Here is a 16,186-nt window from a genome sequence, read left to right on the forward strand (position 1 = left end):
CATTGACACTCACAGTGTGTTTGAAACTGCATATAACACGGGAGAGACACTGACCTGAAATGAGCTTTTTTGCATCCACAACCAAGGATTGGCGTTGCAGTCAATGCAGTGACCAAGACCCATGGGATCGGTCCCACTCTTTACAGCCTTAATTGCAACAACAGGACTAGGTTTTGAGGTATCATGGAGCAGAGCTTGGAAGAAGAGGCCACAGCCTTTGTTGAATGCCCACTTTGGGGACTAGGCAAGTCTCTGTGGCGCAATCGGCCAGCGCGCTCGGCTGTTAACCGAGAGGATGGTGGTTCGAGCCCACCCAGGGACGAATACTTGTTTGCGGCTGTGCAGCAAGAGTTCTTGTCGTGCCCTTGGAACTTGACGTGCTGCCTGGACCTGGCTAGAAGGCCCGAGCTCTTCCTTGTGGCTTCAGAGGTGTTGGCTTTTGTGCTTCTGCTTGCCAGCCTTGAATTGAACAAGGAGTCTTTCAAGACACTTTGCTGTCAATGTCTTTTTTTGCTTTTTAACTGAAAACGGTAATGAAAGGCAGAACCAAGTTCATGCAATTTCATTCAACTCTTCCTATGTAACTTTGGGAAAAGTGTAAAAGCTGTGGCGCCGTGGCTTAGTTGGTCAAAGTGCCTGTCTAGTAAACAGGAGATCCTGGGTTCAAATCCCAGCGGTGCCTGCTGATACCTCTTTCTTTTTCCGTTTCCTTGGGCCTGAAACCATGAAAACCTCATTTGAAGTCAATGCAGCACTAAGCAAAGGTCAAAAGGACAAGAATGCAGCCGTCTGCAGAATGACTTTGGTAAGACTTGATGCCAATAGCTTTCACCAGAGTATAGAGCTCTCTGTTTTTACTCAAAACGGACATGAAAGACAGAAACGAGCTGATTGAATTTCATTCAGCACTTCCCATATAACTTTATGAAAAGTAAAAGGAGCAGGTGGAGGCACCGTGGCTTAGTTGGTCAAAGTCCCTGTCTTGTAAACAGGAGATCCTGGGTTCAAATCCCAGCGGTGCCTGCTTTATCTTCCTTTCCAGCACTAATAACCTTCCCAATGTCTGAAATGGCAAGAACCTCATTTGAAACCGATGCAGCAAAAGGCAACCGGACATGAATGTAGCCGGCAGCAGAATGACTTGATACCAATGTTTGTCACCAAAGTACTTGAATGCCTTTGCCAACAGTGGGTGCTGTGGTTTAATTGGTGAAAGTGCCTGCCTTGTAAACGGGAGAGATTTGGTTTGAATCCCAGCCATGCCTTTATGCGTCCATGGTAGCCATTACTTATTTAATCCTGGGAGAGGAAAAATGGACCAGGTTTTCGGTAGTTACCTCCAACATCCTATGAACACATCATCTCAGTGGTTTCTAAAGTCTATGGACAATGGCGTCTGTCCTGCCAGTGTCTTCGGAAACTGCTATCAGACGCTCCTCTAAACCATGCAATACAAGCAAGCAGTGCTGCCAGGCCCACGTTGGAGTTGAAATCCACTGCTGAAACACAACGAAAAGCCGCCTGACAGCAGAATTGTGATGGATAGGTTCATTGACACTCACAGTGTGTTTGAAACTGCATATAACACGGGAGAGACGCTGACCTGAAATGAGCTTTTTTGCATCCACAACCAAGGATTGGCGTTGCAGTCAATGCAGTGACCAAGACCCATGGGATCGGTCCCACTCTTTACAGCCTTAATTGCAACAACAGGACTAGGTTTTGAGGTATCATGGAGCAGAGCTTGGAAGAAGAGGCCACAGCCTTTGTTGAATGCCCACTTTGGGGAGTGGGCAAGTCTCTGTGGCGCAATCGGCCAGCGCGCTCGGCTGTTAACCGAGAGGATGGTGGTTCGAGCCCACCCAGGGACGAAAACTTGTTTGCGGCTGTGCAGCAAGAGTTCTGGTTGTGCCCTTGGAACTTGACGTGCTGCCTGGACCTGGCTAGAAGGCCCAAGCTCTTCCTTGTGGCTTCAGAGGTGTTGGCTTTTGTGCTTCTGCTTGCCAGCCTTGAATTGAACAAGGAGTCTTTCAAGACACTTTGCTGTCAATGTCTTTTTTTGCTTTTTTACTGAAAACGGTAATGAAAGGCAGAACCAAGTTCATGCAATTTCATTCAACTCTTCCTATGTAACTTTGGGAAAAGTGTAAAAGCTGTGGCGCCGTGGCTTAGTTGGTCAAAGTGCCTGTCTAGTAAACAGGAGATCCTGGGTTCAAATCCCAGCGGTGCCTGCTTTATCTTCCTTTCCAGCACTAATAACCTTCCCAATGTCTGAAATGGCAAGAACCTCATTTGAAACCGATGCAGCAAAAGGCAACCGGACATGAATGTAGCCGGCAGCAGAATGACTTGATACCAATGTTTGTCACCAGAGTACTTGAATGCCTTTGCCAACAGTGGGTGCTGTGGTTTAATTGGTGAAAGTGCCTGCCTTGTAAACGGGAGAGATTTGGTTTGAATCCCAGCCATGCCTTTATGCGTCCATGGTAGCCATTACTTATTTAATCCTGGGAGAGGAAAAATGGACCAGGTTTTCGGTAGTTACCTCCAACATCCTATGAACACATCATCTCAGTGGTTTCTAAAGTCTATGGACAATGGCGTCTGTCCTGCCAGTGTCTTCAGAAACTGCTATCAGACGCTCCTCTAAACCATGCAATACAAGCAAGCAGTGCTGCCAGGCCCACGTTGGAGTTGAAATCCACTGCTGAAACACAACGAAAAGCCGCCTGACAGCAGAATTGTGATGGATAGGTTCATTGACACTCACAGTGTGTTTGAAACTGCATATAACACGGGAGAGACACTGACATGAAATGAGCTTTTTTGCATCCACAACCAAGGATTGGCGTTGCAGTCAATGCAGTGACCAAGACCCATGGGACAAAATTCTGGCCTCTATCTGACAAGGGATTGTAGGATTGTAGGACTGGAGTGAAGGATCGGTCCCACTCTTTACAGCCTTAATTGCAACAATAGGACTAGGTTTTGAGGTATCATGGAGCAGAGCTTGGAAGAAGAGGCCACAGCCTTTGTTGAATGCCCACTTTGGGGACTAGGCAAGTCTCTGTGGCGCAATCGGCCAGCGCGCTCGGCTGTTAACCGAGAGGATGGTGGTTCGAGCCCACCCAGGGACGAAAACTTGTTTGCGGCTGTGCAGCAAGAGTTCTGGTCGTGCCCTTGGAACTTGACGTGCTGCCTGGACCTGGCTAGAAGGCCCGAGCTCTTCCTTGTGGCTTCAGAGGTGTTGGCTTTTGTGCTTCTGCTTGCCAGCCTTGAATTGAACAAGGAGTCTTTCAAGGCACTTTGCTGTCAATGTCTTTTTTTGCTTTTTAACTGAAAACGGTAATGAAAGGCAGAACCAAGTTCATGCAATTTCATTCAACTCTTCCTATGTAACTTTGGGAAAAGTGTAAAAGCTGTGGCGCCGTGGCTTAGTTGGTCAAAGTGCCTGTCTAGTAAACAGGAGATCCTGGGTTCAAATCCCAGCGGTGCCTGCTGATACTGCTTTCTTTTTCCGTTTCCTTGGGCCTGAAACCATGAAAACCTCATTTGAAGTCAATGCAGCACTAAGCAAAGGTCAAAAGGACAAAAATGCAGCCGTCTGCAGAATGACTTTGGTAAGACTTGATGCCAATAGCTTTCACCAGAGTATAGAGCTCTCTGTTTTTACTCAAAACGGACATGAAAGACAGAAACGAGCTGATTGATGTTCATTCAGCACTTCCCATATAACTTTATGAAAAGTAAAAGGAGCAGGTGGAGGCACCGTGGCTTAGTTGGTCAAAGTCCCTGTCTTGTAAACAGGAGATCCTGGGTTCAAATCCCAGCGGTGCCTGCTTTATCTTCCTTTCCAGCACTAATAACCTTCCCAATGTTTGAAATGGCAAGAACCTCATTTGAAACCGATGCAGCAAAAGGCAACCGGACATGAATGTAGCCGGCAGCAGAATGACTTGATACCAATGTTTTTCACCAGAGTACTTGAATGCCTTTGCCAACAGTGGGTGCTGTGGTTTAATTGGTGAAAGTGCCTGCCTTGTAAACGGGAGAGATTTGCTTTGAATCCCAGCCATGCCTTTATGCGTCCATGGTAGCCATTACTTATTTAATCCTGGGAGAGGAAAAATGGACCAGGTTTTCGGTAGTTACCTCCAACATCCTATGAACACATCATCTCAGTGGTTTCTTAAGTCTATGGACAATGGCGTCTGTCCTGCCAGTGTCTTCGGAAACTGCTATCAGACGCTCCTCTAAACCATGCAATACAAGCAAGCAGTGCTGCCAGGCCCACGTTGGAGTTGAAATCCACTGCTGAAACACAACGAAAAGCCGCCTGACAGCAGAATTGTGATGGATAGGTTCATTGACACTCACAGTGTGTTTGAAACTGCATATAACACGGGAGAGACACTGACCTGAAATGAGCTTTTTTGCATCCACAACCAAGGATTGGCGTTGCAGTCAATGCAGTGACCAAGACCCATGGGATCGGTCCCACTCTTTACAGCCTTAATTGCAACAACAGGACTAGGTTTTGAGGTATCATGGAGCAGAGCTTGGAAGAAGAGGCCACAGCCTTTGTTGAATGCCCACTTTGGGGACTAGGCAAGTCTCTGTGGCGCAATCGGCCAGCGCGCTCGGCTGTTAACCGAGAGGATGGTGGTTCGAGCCCACCCAGGGACGAAAACTTGTTTGCGGCTGTGCAGCAAGAGTTCTGGTCGTGCCCTTGGAACTTGACGTGCTGCCTGGACCTGGCTAGAAGGCCCGAGCTCTTCCTTGTGGCTTCAGAGGTGTTGGCTTTTGTGCTTCTGCTTGCCAGCCTTGAATTGAACAAGGAGTCTTTCAAGGCACTTTGCTGTCAATGTCTTTTTTTGCTTTTTAACTGAAAACGGTAATGAAAGGCAGAACCAAGTTCATGCAATTTCATTCAACTCTTCCTATGTAACTTTGGGAAAAGTGTAAAAGCTGTGGCGCCGTGGCTTAGTTGGTCAAAGTGCCTGTCTAGTAAACAGGAGATCCTGGGTTCAAATCCCAGCGGTGCCTGCTGATACCGCTTTCTTTTTCCGTTTCCTTGGGCCTGAAACCATGAAAACCTCATTTGAAGTCAATGCAGCACTAAGCAAAGGTCAAAAGGACAAGAATGCAGCCGTCTGCAGAATGACTTTGGTAAGACTTGATGCCAATAGCTTTCACCAGAGTATAGAGCTCTCTGTTTTTACTCAAAACGGACATGAAAGACAGAAACGAGCTGATTGAATTTCATTCAGCACTTCCCATATAACTTTATGAAAAGTAAAAGGAGCAGGTGGAGGCACCGTGGCTTAGTTGGTCAAAGTCCCTGTCTTGTAAACAGGAGATCCTGGGTTCAAATCCCAGCGGTGCCTGCTTTATCTTCCTTTCCAGCACTAATAACCTTCCCAATGTTTGAAATGGCAAGAACCTCATTTGAAACCGATGCAGCAAAAGGCAACCGGACATGAATGTAGCCGGCAGCAGAATGACTTGATACCAATGTTTTTCACCAGAGTACTTGAATGCCTTTGCCAACAGTGGGTGCTGTGGTTTAATTGGTGAAAGTGCCTGCCTTGTAAACGGGAGAGATTTGGTTTGAATCCCAGCCATGCCTTTATGCATCCATGGTAGCCATTACTTATTTAATCCTGGGAGAGGAAAAATGGACCAGGTTTTCGGTAGTTACCTCCAACATCCTATGAACACATCATCTCTAAAGTCTTTCTAAAGTCTATGGACAATGGCGTCTGTCCTGCCAGTGTCTTCGGAAACTGCTATCAGACGCTCCTCTAAACCATGCAATACAAGCAAGCAGTGCTGCCAGGCCCACGTTGGAGTTGAAATCCACTGCTGAAACACAACGAAAAGCCGCCTGACAGCAGAATTGTGATGGATAGGTTCATTGACACTCACAGTGTGTTTGAAACTGCATATAACACGGGAGAGACACTGACCTGAAATGAGCTTTTTTGCATCCACAACCAAGGATTGGCGTTGCAGTCAATGCAGTGACCAAGACCCATGGGACAAAATTCTGGCCTCTATCCGACAAGGGATTGTAGGATTGTAGGACTGGAGTGAAGGATCGGTCCCACTCTTTACAGCCTTAATTGCAACAACAGGACTAGGTTTTGAGGTATCATGGAGCAGAGCTTGGAAGAAGAGGCCACAGCCTTTGTTGAATGCCCACTTTGGGGACTAGGCAAGTCTCTGTGGCGCAATCGGCCAGCGCGCTCGGCTGTTAACCGAGAGGATGGTGGTTCGAGCCCACCCAGGGACGAAAACTTGTTTGCGGCTGTGCAGCAAGAGTTCTGGTCGTGCCCTTGGAACTTGACGTGCTGCCTGGACCTGGCTAGAAGGCCCGAGCTCTTCCTTGTGGCTTCAGAGGTGTTGGCTTTTGTGCTTCTGCTTGCCAGCCTTGAATTGAACAAGGAGTCTTTCAAGGCACTTTGCTGTCAATGTCTTTTTTTGCTTTTTAACTGAAAACGGTAATGAAAGGCAGAACCAAGTTCATGCAATTTCATTCAACTCTTCCTATGTAACTTTGGGAAAAGTGTAAAAGCTGTGGCGCCGTGGCTTAGTTGGTCAAAGTGCCTGTCTAGTAAACAGGAGATCCTGGGTTCAAATCCCAGCGGTGCCTGCTGATACCGCTTTCTTTTTCCGTTTCCTTGGGCCTGAAACCATGAAAACCTCATTTGAAGTCAATGCAGCACTAAGCAAAGGTCAAAAGGACAAGAATGCAGCCGTCTGCAGAATGACTTTGGTAAGACTTGATGCCAATAGCTTTCACCAGAGTATAGAGCTCTCTGTTTTTACTCAAAACGGACATGAAAGACAGAAACGAGCTGATTGAATTTCATTCAGCACTTCCCATATAACTTTATGAAAAGTAAAAGGAGCAGGTGGAGGCACCGTGGCTTAGTTGGTCAAAGTCCCTGTCTTGTAAACAGGAGATCCTGGGTTCAAATCCCAGCGGTGCCTGCTTTATCTTCCTTTCCAGCACTAATAACCTTCCCAATGTTTGAAATGGCAAGAACCTCATTTGAAACCGATGCAGCAAAAGGCAACCGGACATGAATGTAGCCGGCAGCAGAATGACTTGATACCAATGTTTTTCACCAGAGTACTTGAATGCCTTTGCCAACAGTGGGTGCTGTGGTTTAATTGGTGAAAGTGCCTGCCTTGTAAACGGGAGAGATTTGGTTTGAATCCCAGCCATGCCTTTATGCATCCATGGTAGCCATTACTTATTTAATCCTGGGAGAGGAAAAATGGACCAGGTTTTCGGTAGTTACCTCCAACATCCTATGAACACATCATCTCTAAAGTCTTTCTAAAGTCTATGGACAATGGCGTCTGTCCTGCCAGTGTCTTCGGAAACTGCTATCAGACGCTCCTCTAAACCATGCAATACAAGCAAGCAGTGCTGCCAGGCCCACGTTGGAGTTGAAATCCACTGCTGAAACACAACGAAAAGCCGCCTGACAGCAGAATTGTGATGGATAGGTTCATTGACACTCACAGTGTGTTTGAAACTGCATATAACACGGGAGAGACACTGACCTGAAATGAGCTTTTTTGCATCCACAACCAAGGATTGGCGTTGCAGTCAATGCAGTGACCAAGACCCATGGGACAAAATTCTGGCCTCTATCCGACAAGGGATTGTAGGATTGTAGGACTGGAGTGAAGGATCGGTCCCACTCTTTACAGCCTTAATTGCAACAACAGGACTAGGTTTTGAGGTATCATGGAGCAGAGCTTGGAAGAAGAGGCCACAGCCTTTGTTGAATGCCCACTTTGGGGACTAGGCAAGTCTCTGTGGCGCAATCGGCCAGCGCGCTCGGCTGTTAACCGAGAGGATGGTGGTTCGAGCCCACCCAGGGACGAAAACTTGTTTGCGGCTGTGCAGCAAGAGTTCTGGTCGTGCCCTTGGAACTTGACGTGCTGCCTGGACCTGGCTAGAAGGCCCGAGCTCTTCCTTGTGGCTTCAGAGGTGTTGGCTTTTGTGCTTCTGCTTGCCAGCCTTGAATTGAACAAGGAGTCTTTCAAGGCACTTTGCTGTCAATGTCTTTTTTTGCTTTTTAACTGAAAACGGTAATGAAAGGCAGAACCAAGTTCATGCAATTTCATTCAACTCTTCCTATGTAACTTTGGGAAAAGTGTAAAAGCTGTGGCGCCGTGGCTTAGTTGGTCAAAGTGCCTGTCTAGTAAACAGGAGATCCTGGGTTCAAATCCCAGCGGTGCCTGCTGATACCGCTTTCTTTTTCCGTTTCCTTGGGCCTGAAACCATGAAAACCTCATTTGAAGTCAATGCAGCACTAAGCAAAGGTCAAAAGGACAAGAATGCAGCCGTCTGCAGAATGACTTTGGTAAGACTTGATGCCAATAGCTTTCACCAGAGTATAGAGCTCTCTGTTTTTACTCAAAACGGACATGAAAGACAGAAACGAGCTGATTGAATTTCATTCAGCACTTCCCATATAACTTTATGAAAAGTAAAAGGAGCAGGTGGAGGCACCGTGGCTTAGTTGGTCAAAGTCCCTGTCTTGTAAACAGGAGATCCTGGGTTCAAATCCCAGCGGTGCCTGCTTTATCTTCCTTTCCAGCACTAATAACCTTCCCAATGTTTGAAATGGCAAGAACCTCATTTGAAACCGATGCAGCAAAAGGCAACCGGACATGAATGTAGCCGGCAGCAGAATGACTTGATACCAATGTTTTTCACCAGAGTACTTGAATGCCTTTGCCAACAGTGGGTGCTGTGGTTTAATTGGTGAAAGTGCCTGCCTTGTAAACGGGAGAGATTTGGTTTGAATCCCAGCCATGCCTTTATGCATCCATGGTAGCCATTACTTATTTAATCCTGGGAGAGGAAAAATGGACCAGGTTTTCGGTAGTTACCTCCAACATCCTATGAACACATCATCTCTAAAGTCTTTCTAAAGTCTATGGACAATGGCGTCTGTCCTGCCAGTGTCTTCGGAAACTGCTATCAGACGCTCCTCTAAACCATGCAATACAAGCAAGCAGTGCTGCCAGGCCCACGTTGGAGTTGAAATCCACTGCTGAAACACAACGAAAAGCCGCCTGACAGCAGAATTGTGATGGATAGGTTCATTGACACTCACAGTGTGTTTGAAACTGCATATAACACGGGAGAGACACTGACCTGAAATGAGCTTTTTTGCATCCACAACCAAGGATTGGCGTTGCAGTCAATGCAGTGACCAAGACCCATGGGACAAAATTCTGGCCTCTATCCGACAAGGGATTGTAGGATTGTAGGACTGGAGTGAAGGATCGGTCCCACTCTTTACAGCCTTAATTGCAACAACAGGACTAGGTTTTGAGGTATCATGGAGCAGAGCTTGGAAGAAGAGGCCACAGCCTTTGTTGAATGCCCACTTTGGGGACTAGGCAAGTCTCTGTGGCGCAATCGGCCAGCGCGCTCGGCTGTTAACCGAGAGGATGGTGGTTCGAGCCCACCCAGGGACGAAAACTTGTTTGCGGCTGTGCAGCAAGAGTTCTGGTCGTGCCCTTGGAACTTGACGTGCTGCCTGGACCTGGCTAGAAGGCCCGAGCTCTTCCTTGTGGCTTCAGAGGTGTTGGCTTTTGTGCTTCTGCTTGCCAGCCTTGAATTGAACAAGGAGTCTTTCAAGGCACTTTGCTGTCAATGTCTTTTTTTGCTTTTTAACTGAAAACGGTAATGAAAGGCAGAACCAAGTTCATGCAATTTCATTCAACTCTTCCTATGTAACTTTGGGAAAAGTGTAAAAGCTGTGGCGCCGTGGCTTAGTTGGTCAAAGTGCCTGTCTAGTAAACAGGAGATCCTGGGTTCAAATCCCAGCGGTGCCTGCTGATACCGCTTTCTTTTTCCGTTTCCTTGGGCCTGAAACCATGAAAACCTCATTTGAAGTCAATGCAGCACTAAGCAAAGGTCAAAAGGACAAGAATGCAGCCGTCTGCAGAATGACTTTGGTAAGACTTGATGCCAATAGCTTTCACCAGAGTATAGAGCTCTCTGTTTTTACTCAAAACGGACATGAAAGACAGAAACGAGCTGATTGAATTTCATTCAGCACTTCCCATATAACTTTATGAAAAGTAAAAGGAGCAGGTGGAGGCACCGTGGCTTAGTTGGTCAAAGTCCCTGTCTTGTAAACAGGAGATCCTGGGTTCAAATCCCAGCGGTGCCTGCTTTATCTTCCTTTCCAGCACTAATAACCTTCCCAATGTTTGAAATGGCAAGAACCTCATTTGAAACCGATGCAGCAAAAGGCAACCGGACATGAATGTAGCCGGCAGCAGAATGACTTGATACCAATGTTTTTCACCAGAGTACTTGAATGCCTTTGCCAACAGTGGGTGCTGTGGTTTAATTGGTGAAAGTGCCTGCCTTGTAAACGGGAGAGATTTGGTTTGAATCCCAGCCATGCCTTTATGCATCCATGGTAGCCATTACTTATTTAATCCTGGGAGAGGAAAAATGGACCAGGTTTTCGGTAGTTACCTCCAACATCCTATGAACACATCATCTCTAAAGTCTTTCTAAAGTCTATGGACAATGGCGTCTGTCCTGCCAGTGTCTTCGGAAACTGCTATCAGACGCTCCTCTAAACCATGCAATACAAGCAAGCAGTGCTGCCAGGCCCACGTTGGAGTTGAAATCCACTGCTGAAACACAACGAAAAGCCGCCTGACAGCAGAATTGTGATGGATAGGTTCATTGACACTCACAGTGTGTTTGAAACTGCATATAACACGGGAGAGACACTGACCTGAAATGAGCTTTTTTGCATCCACAACCAAGGATTGGCGTTGCAGTCAATGCAGTGACCAAGACCCATGGGACAAAATTCTGGCCTCTATCCGACAAGGGATTGTAGGATTGTAGGACTGGAGTGAAGGATCGGTCCCACTCTTTACAGCCTTAATTGCAACAACAGGACTAGGTTTTGAGGTATCATGGAGCAGAGCTTGGAAGAAGAGGCCACAGCCTTTGTTGAATGCCCACTTTGGGGACTATGCCTTTGCCAACAGTGGGTGCTGTGGTTTAAGTCTCTGTGGCGCAATCGGCCAGCGCGCTCGGCTGTTAACCGAGAGGATGGTGGTTCGAGCCCACCCAGGGACGAAAACTTGTTTGCGGCTGTGCAGCAAGAGTTCTGGTCGTGCCCTTGGAACTTGACGTGCTGCCTGGACCTGGCTAGAAGGCCCGAGCTCTTCCTTGTGGCTTCAGAGGTGTTGGCTTTTGTGCTTCTGCTTGCCAGCCTTGAATTGAACAAGGAGTCTTTCAAGGCACTTTGCTGTCAATGTCTTTTTTTGCTTTTTAACTGAAAACGGTAATGAAAGGCAGAACCAAGTTCATGCAATTTCATTCAACTCTTCCTATGTAACTTTGGGAAAAGTGTAAAAGCTGTGGCGCCGTGGCTTAGTTGGTCAAAGTGCCTGTCTAGTAAACAGGAGATCCTGGGTTCAAATCCCAGCGGTGCCTGCTGATACCTCTTTCTTTTTCCGTTTCCTTGGGCCTGAAACCATGAAAACCTCATTTGAAGTCAATGCAGCACTAAGCAAAGGTCAAAAGGACAAGAATGCAGCCGTCTGCAGAATGACTTTGGTAAGACTTGATGCCAATAGCTTTCACCAGAGTATAGAGCTCTCTGTTTTTACTCAAAACGGACATGAAAGACAGAAACGAGCTGATTGAATTTCATTCAGCACTTCCCATATAACTTTATGAAAAGTAAAAGGAGCAGGTGGAGGCACCGTGGCTTAGTTGGTCAAAGTCCCTGTCTTGTAAACAGGAGATCCTGGGTTCAAATCCCAGCGGTGCCTGCTTTATCTTCCTTTCCAGCACTAATAACCTTCCCAATGTTTGAAATGGCAAGAACCTCATTTGAAACCGATGCAGCAAAAGGCAACCGGACATGAATGTAGCCGGCAGCAGAATGACTTGATACCAATGTTTTTCACCAGAGTACTTGAATGCCTTTGCCAACAGTGGGTGCTGTGGTTTAATTGGTGAAAGTGCCTGCCTTGTAAACGGGAGAGATTTGGTTTGAATCCCAGCCATGCCTTTATGCATCCATGGTAGCCATTACTTATTTAATCCTGGGAGAGGAAAAATGGACCAGGTTTTCGGTAGTTACCTCCAACATCCTATGAACACATCATCTCTAAAGTCTTTCTAAAGTCTATGGACAATGGCGTCTGTCCTGCCAGTGTCTTCGGAAACTGCTATCAGACGCTCCTCTAAACCATGCAATACAAGCAAGCAGTGCTGCCAGGCCCACGTTGGAGTTGAAATCCACTGCTGAAACACAACGAAAAGCCGCCTGACAGCAGAATTGTGATGGATAGGTTCATTGACACTCACAGTGTGTTTGAAACTGCATATAACACGGGAGAGACACTGACATGAAATGAGCTTTTTTGCATCCACAACCAAGGATTGGCGTTGCAGTCAATGCAGTGACCAAGACCCATGGGACAAAATTCTGGCCTCTATCCGACAAGGGATTGTAGGATTGTAGGACTGGAGTGAAGGATCGGTCCCACTCTTTACAGCCTTAATTGCAACAACAGGACTAGGTTTTGAGGTATCATGGAGCAGAGCTTGGAAGAAGAGGCCACAGCCTTTGTTGAATGCCCACTTTGGGGACTATGCCTTTGCCAACAGTGGGTGCTGTGGTTTAAGTCTCTGTGGCGCAATCGGCCAGCGCGCTCGGCTGTTAACCGAGAGGATGGTGGTTCGAGCCCACCCAGGGACGAAAACTTGTTTGCGGCTGTGCAGCAAGAGTTCTGGTCGTGCCCTTGGAACTTGACGTGCTGCCTGGACCTGGCTAGAAGGCCCGAGCTCTTCCTTGTGGCTTCAGAGGTGTTGGCTTTTGTGCTTCTGCTTGCCAGCCTTGAATTGAACAAGGAGTCTTTCAAGGCACTTTGCTGTCAATGTCTTTTTTTGCTTTTTAACTGAAAACGGTAATGAAAGGCAGAACCAAGTTCATGCAATTTCATTCAACTCTTCCTATGTAACTTTGGGAAAAGTGTAAAAGCTGTGGCGCCGTGGCTTAGTTGGTCAAAGTGCCTGTCTAGTAAACAGGAGATCCTGGGTTCAAATCCCAGCGGTGCCTGCTGATACCTCTTTCTTTTTCCGTTTCCTTGGGCCTGAAACCATGAAAACCTCATTTGAAGTCAATGCAGCACTAAGCAAAGGTCAAAAGGACAAGAATGCAGCCGTCTGCAGAATGACTTTGGTAAGACTTGATGCCAATAGCTTTCACCAGAGTATAGAGCTCTCTGTTTTTACTCAAAACGGACATGAAAGACAGAAACGAGCTGATTGAATTTCATTCAGCACTTCCCATATAACTTTATGAAAAGTAAAAGGAGCAGGTGGAGGCACCGTGGCTTAGTTGGTCAAAGTCCCTGTCTTGTAAACAGGAGATCCTGGGTTCAAATCCCAGCGGTGCCTGCTTTATCTTCCTTTCCAGCACTAATAACCTTCCCAATGTTTGAAATGGCAAGAACCTCATTTGAAACCGATGCAGCAAAAGGCAACCGGACATGAATGTAGCCGGCAGCAGAATGACTTGATACCAATGTTTTTCACCAGAGTACTTGAATGCCTTTGCCAACAGTGGGTGCTGTGGTTTAATTGGTGAAAGTGCCTGCCTTGTAAACGGGAGAGATTTGGTTTGAATCCCAGCCATGCCTTTATGCATCCATGGTAGCCATTACTTATTTAATCCTGGGAGAGGAAAAATGGACCAGGTTTTCGGTAGTTACCTCCAACATCCTATGAACACATCATCTCTAAAGTCTTTCTAAAGTCTATGGACAATGGCGTCTGTCCTGCCAGTGTCTTCGGAAACTGCTATCAGACGCTCCTCTAAACCATGCAATACAAGCAAGCAGTGCTGCCAGGCCCACGTTGGAGTTGAAATCCACTGCTGAAACACAACGAAAAGCCGCCTGACAGCAGAATTGTGATGGATAGGTTCATTGACACTCACAGTGTGTTTGAAACTGCATATAACACGGGAGAGACACTGACCTGAAATGAGCTTTTTTGCATCCACAACCAAGGATTGGCGTTGCAGTCAATGCAGTGACCAAGACCCATGGGACAAAATTCTGGCCTCTATCCGACAAGGGATTGTAGGATTGTAGGACTGGAGTGAAGGATCGGTCCCACTCTTTACAGCCTTAATTGCAACAACAGGACTAGGTTTTGAGGTATCATGGAGCAGAGCTTGGAAGAAGAGGCCACAGCCTTTGTTGAATGCCCACTTTGGGGACTAGGCAAGTCTCTGTGGCGCAATCGGCCAGCGCGCTCGGCTGTTAACTGAGAGGATGGTGGTTCGAGCCCACCCAGGGACGAAAACTTGTTTGCGGCTGTGCAGCAAGAGTTCTGGTCGTGCCCTTGGAACTTGACGTGCTGCCTGGACCTGGCTAGAAGGCCCGAGCTCTTCCTTGTGGCTTCAGAGGTGTTGGCTTTTGTGCTTCTGCTTGCCAGCCTTGAATTGAACAAGGAGTCTTTCAAGGCACTTTGCTGTCAATGTCTTTTTTTGCTTTTTAACTGAAAACGGTAATGAAAGGCAGAACCAAGTTCATGCAATTTCATTCAACTCTTCCTATGTAACTTTGGGAAAAGTGTAAAAGCTGTGGCGCCGTGGCTTAGTTGGTCAAAGTGCCTGTCTAGTAAACAGGAGATCCTGGGTTCAAATCCCAGCGGTGCCTGCTTTATCTTCCTTTCCAGCACTAATAACCTTCCCAATGTCTGAAATGGCAAGAACCTCATTTGAAACCGATGCAGCAAAAGGCAACCGGACATGAATGTAGCCGGCAGCAGAATGACTTGATACCAATGTTTGTCACCAGAGTACTTGAATGCCTTTGCCAACAGTGGGTGCTGTGGTTTATTTGGTGAAAGTGCCTGCCTTGTAAACGGGAGAGATTTGGTTTGAATCCCAGCCATGCCTTTATGCGTCCATGGTAGCCATTACTTATTTAATCCTGGGAGAGGAAAAATGGACCAGGTTTTCGGTAGTTACCTCCAACATCCTATGAACACATCATCTCAGTGGTTTCTAAAGTCTATGGACAATGGCGTCTGTCCTGCCAGTGTCTTCGGAAACTGCTATCAGATGCTCCTCTAAACCATGCAATACAAGCAAGCAGTGCTGCCAGGCCCACGTTGGAGTTGAAATCCACTGCTGAAACACAACGAAAAGCCGCCTGACAGCAGAATTGTGATGGATAGGTTCATTGACACTCACAGTGTGTTTGAAACTGCATATAACACGGGAGAGACACTGACCTGAAATGAGCTTTTTTGCATCCACAACCAAGGATTGGCGTTGCAGTCAATGCAGTGACCAAGACCCATGGGACAAAATTCTGGCCTCTATCCGACAAGGGATTGTAGGATTGTAGGACTGGAGTGAAGGATCGGTCCCACTCTTTACAGCCTTAATTGCAACAACAGGACTAGGTTTTGAGGTATCATGGAGCAGAGCTTGGAAGAAGAGGCCACAGCCTTTGTTGAATGCCCACTTTGGGGACTAGGCAAGTCTCTGTGGCGCAATCGGCCAGCGCGCTCGGCTGTTAACCGAGAGGATGGTGGTTCGAGCCCACCCAGGGACGAAAACTTGTTTGCGGCTGTGCAGCAAGAGTTCTGGTCGTGCCCTTGGAACTTGACGTGCTGCCTGGACCTGGCTAGAAGGCCCGAGCTCTTCCTTGTGGCTTCAGAGGTGTTGGCTTTTGTGCTTCTGCTTGCCAGCCTTGAATTGAACAAGGAGTCTTTCAAGGCACTTTGCTGTCAATGTCTTTTTTTGCTTTTTAACTGAAAACGGTAATGAAAGGCAGAACCAAGTTCATGCAATTTCATTCAACTCTTCCTATGTAACTTTGGGAAAAGTGTAAAAGCTGTGGCGCCGTGGCTTAGTTGGTCAAAGTGCCTGTCTAGTAAACAGGAGATCCTGGGTTCAAATCCCAGCGGTGCCTGCTGATACCGCTTTCTTTTTCCGTTTCCTTGGGCCTGAAACCATGAAAACCTCATTTGAAGTCAATGCAGCACTAAGCAAAGGTCAAAAGGACAAGAATGCAGCCGTCTGCAGAATGACTTTGGTAAGACTTGATGCCAATAGCTTTCACCAGAGTATAGAGCTCT

General features: G+C 47.0%; 30 non-coding genes across 30 annotated transcripts; all 30 read left to right on the forward strand.

Annotated features, from left to right (window-relative positions):
* Positions 1-248: 248 nt before the first annotated feature.
* On the forward strand, positions 249-322 carry trnan-guu (transfer RNA asparagine (anticodon GUU)). The gene has a single exon. It is a non-coding gene; the product is annotated as a tRNA-Asn (tRNA).
* Positions 323-608: 286 nt separating this feature from the next.
* Positions 609-682, forward strand: trnat-agu (transfer RNA threonine (anticodon AGU)). The gene has a single exon. It is a non-coding gene; the product is annotated as a tRNA-Thr (tRNA).
* Positions 683-949: 267 nt separating this feature from the next.
* Positions 950-1,023, forward strand: trnat-ugu (transfer RNA threonine (anticodon UGU)). Its single transcript has one exon. It is a non-coding gene; the product is annotated as a tRNA-Thr (tRNA).
* A 774-nt stretch (positions 1,024-1,797) lies between these two features.
* Positions 1,798-1,871, forward strand: trnan-guu (transfer RNA asparagine (anticodon GUU)). The gene has a single exon. It is a non-coding gene; the product is annotated as a tRNA-Asn (tRNA).
* A 286-nt stretch (positions 1,872-2,157) lies between these two features.
* On the forward strand, positions 2,158-2,231 carry trnat-agu (transfer RNA threonine (anticodon AGU)). Its single transcript has one exon. It is a non-coding gene; the product is annotated as a tRNA-Thr (tRNA).
* Positions 2,232-3,063: 832 nt separating this feature from the next.
* On the forward strand, positions 3,064-3,137 carry trnan-guu (transfer RNA asparagine (anticodon GUU)). The gene has a single exon. It is a non-coding gene; the product is annotated as a tRNA-Asn (tRNA).
* Positions 3,138-3,423: 286 nt separating this feature from the next.
* Positions 3,424-3,497, forward strand: trnat-agu (transfer RNA threonine (anticodon AGU)). The gene has a single exon. It is a non-coding gene; the product is annotated as a tRNA-Thr (tRNA).
* A 267-nt stretch (positions 3,498-3,764) lies between these two features.
* Positions 3,765-3,838, forward strand: trnat-ugu (transfer RNA threonine (anticodon UGU)). The gene has a single exon. It is a non-coding gene; the product is annotated as a tRNA-Thr (tRNA).
* Positions 3,839-4,612: 774 nt separating this feature from the next.
* trnan-guu (transfer RNA asparagine (anticodon GUU)) lies at positions 4,613-4,686 on the forward strand. Its single transcript has one exon. It is a non-coding gene; the product is annotated as a tRNA-Asn (tRNA).
* Positions 4,687-4,972: 286 nt separating this feature from the next.
* trnat-agu (transfer RNA threonine (anticodon AGU)) lies at positions 4,973-5,046 on the forward strand. Its single transcript has one exon. It is a non-coding gene; the product is annotated as a tRNA-Thr (tRNA).
* Positions 5,047-5,313: 267 nt separating this feature from the next.
* On the forward strand, positions 5,314-5,387 carry trnat-ugu (transfer RNA threonine (anticodon UGU)). Its single transcript has one exon. It is a non-coding gene; the product is annotated as a tRNA-Thr (tRNA).
* An 834-nt stretch (positions 5,388-6,221) lies between these two features.
* Positions 6,222-6,295, forward strand: trnan-guu (transfer RNA asparagine (anticodon GUU)). Its single transcript has one exon. It is a non-coding gene; the product is annotated as a tRNA-Asn (tRNA).
* Positions 6,296-6,581: 286 nt separating this feature from the next.
* Positions 6,582-6,655, forward strand: trnat-agu (transfer RNA threonine (anticodon AGU)). The gene has a single exon. It is a non-coding gene; the product is annotated as a tRNA-Thr (tRNA).
* A 267-nt stretch (positions 6,656-6,922) lies between these two features.
* trnat-ugu (transfer RNA threonine (anticodon UGU)) lies at positions 6,923-6,996 on the forward strand. The gene has a single exon. It is a non-coding gene; the product is annotated as a tRNA-Thr (tRNA).
* An 834-nt stretch (positions 6,997-7,830) lies between these two features.
* On the forward strand, positions 7,831-7,904 carry trnan-guu (transfer RNA asparagine (anticodon GUU)). The gene has a single exon. It is a non-coding gene; the product is annotated as a tRNA-Asn (tRNA).
* A 286-nt stretch (positions 7,905-8,190) lies between these two features.
* On the forward strand, positions 8,191-8,264 carry trnat-agu (transfer RNA threonine (anticodon AGU)). The gene has a single exon. It is a non-coding gene; the product is annotated as a tRNA-Thr (tRNA).
* Positions 8,265-8,531: 267 nt separating this feature from the next.
* Positions 8,532-8,605, forward strand: trnat-ugu (transfer RNA threonine (anticodon UGU)). The gene has a single exon. It is a non-coding gene; the product is annotated as a tRNA-Thr (tRNA).
* Positions 8,606-9,439: 834 nt separating this feature from the next.
* Positions 9,440-9,513, forward strand: trnan-guu (transfer RNA asparagine (anticodon GUU)). The gene has a single exon. It is a non-coding gene; the product is annotated as a tRNA-Asn (tRNA).
* A 286-nt stretch (positions 9,514-9,799) lies between these two features.
* On the forward strand, positions 9,800-9,873 carry trnat-agu (transfer RNA threonine (anticodon AGU)). The gene has a single exon. It is a non-coding gene; the product is annotated as a tRNA-Thr (tRNA).
* Positions 9,874-10,140: 267 nt separating this feature from the next.
* Positions 10,141-10,214, forward strand: trnat-ugu (transfer RNA threonine (anticodon UGU)). The gene has a single exon. It is a non-coding gene; the product is annotated as a tRNA-Thr (tRNA).
* Positions 10,215-11,075: 861 nt separating this feature from the next.
* trnan-guu (transfer RNA asparagine (anticodon GUU)) lies at positions 11,076-11,149 on the forward strand. The gene has a single exon. It is a non-coding gene; the product is annotated as a tRNA-Asn (tRNA).
* A 286-nt stretch (positions 11,150-11,435) lies between these two features.
* On the forward strand, positions 11,436-11,509 carry trnat-agu (transfer RNA threonine (anticodon AGU)). The gene has a single exon. It is a non-coding gene; the product is annotated as a tRNA-Thr (tRNA).
* Positions 11,510-11,776: 267 nt separating this feature from the next.
* On the forward strand, positions 11,777-11,850 carry trnat-ugu (transfer RNA threonine (anticodon UGU)). The gene has a single exon. It is a non-coding gene; the product is annotated as a tRNA-Thr (tRNA).
* Positions 11,851-12,711: 861 nt separating this feature from the next.
* trnan-guu (transfer RNA asparagine (anticodon GUU)) lies at positions 12,712-12,785 on the forward strand. Its single transcript has one exon. It is a non-coding gene; the product is annotated as a tRNA-Asn (tRNA).
* Positions 12,786-13,071: 286 nt separating this feature from the next.
* Positions 13,072-13,145, forward strand: trnat-agu (transfer RNA threonine (anticodon AGU)). Its single transcript has one exon. It is a non-coding gene; the product is annotated as a tRNA-Thr (tRNA).
* Positions 13,146-13,412: 267 nt separating this feature from the next.
* trnat-ugu (transfer RNA threonine (anticodon UGU)) lies at positions 13,413-13,486 on the forward strand. Its single transcript has one exon. It is a non-coding gene; the product is annotated as a tRNA-Thr (tRNA).
* Positions 13,487-14,320: 834 nt separating this feature from the next.
* trnan-guu (transfer RNA asparagine (anticodon GUU)) lies at positions 14,321-14,394 on the forward strand. Its single transcript has one exon. It is a non-coding gene; the product is annotated as a tRNA-Asn (tRNA).
* A 286-nt stretch (positions 14,395-14,680) lies between these two features.
* Positions 14,681-14,754, forward strand: trnat-agu (transfer RNA threonine (anticodon AGU)). The gene has a single exon. It is a non-coding gene; the product is annotated as a tRNA-Thr (tRNA).
* Positions 14,755-15,586: 832 nt separating this feature from the next.
* trnan-guu (transfer RNA asparagine (anticodon GUU)) lies at positions 15,587-15,660 on the forward strand. The gene has a single exon. It is a non-coding gene; the product is annotated as a tRNA-Asn (tRNA).
* Positions 15,661-15,946: 286 nt separating this feature from the next.
* Positions 15,947-16,020, forward strand: trnat-agu (transfer RNA threonine (anticodon AGU)). Its single transcript has one exon. It is a non-coding gene; the product is annotated as a tRNA-Thr (tRNA).
* The last annotated feature ends 166 nt before the right edge of the window (positions 16,021-16,186 follow it).

Source organism: Pempheris klunzingeri, chromosome 10 (assembly GCF_042242105.1).
Source record: "Pempheris klunzingeri isolate RE-2024b chromosome 10, fPemKlu1.hap1, whole genome shotgun sequence".
Classification (NCBI taxonomy): domain Eukaryota; kingdom Metazoa; phylum Chordata; class Actinopteri; order Acropomatiformes; family Pempheridae; genus Pempheris; species Pempheris klunzingeri.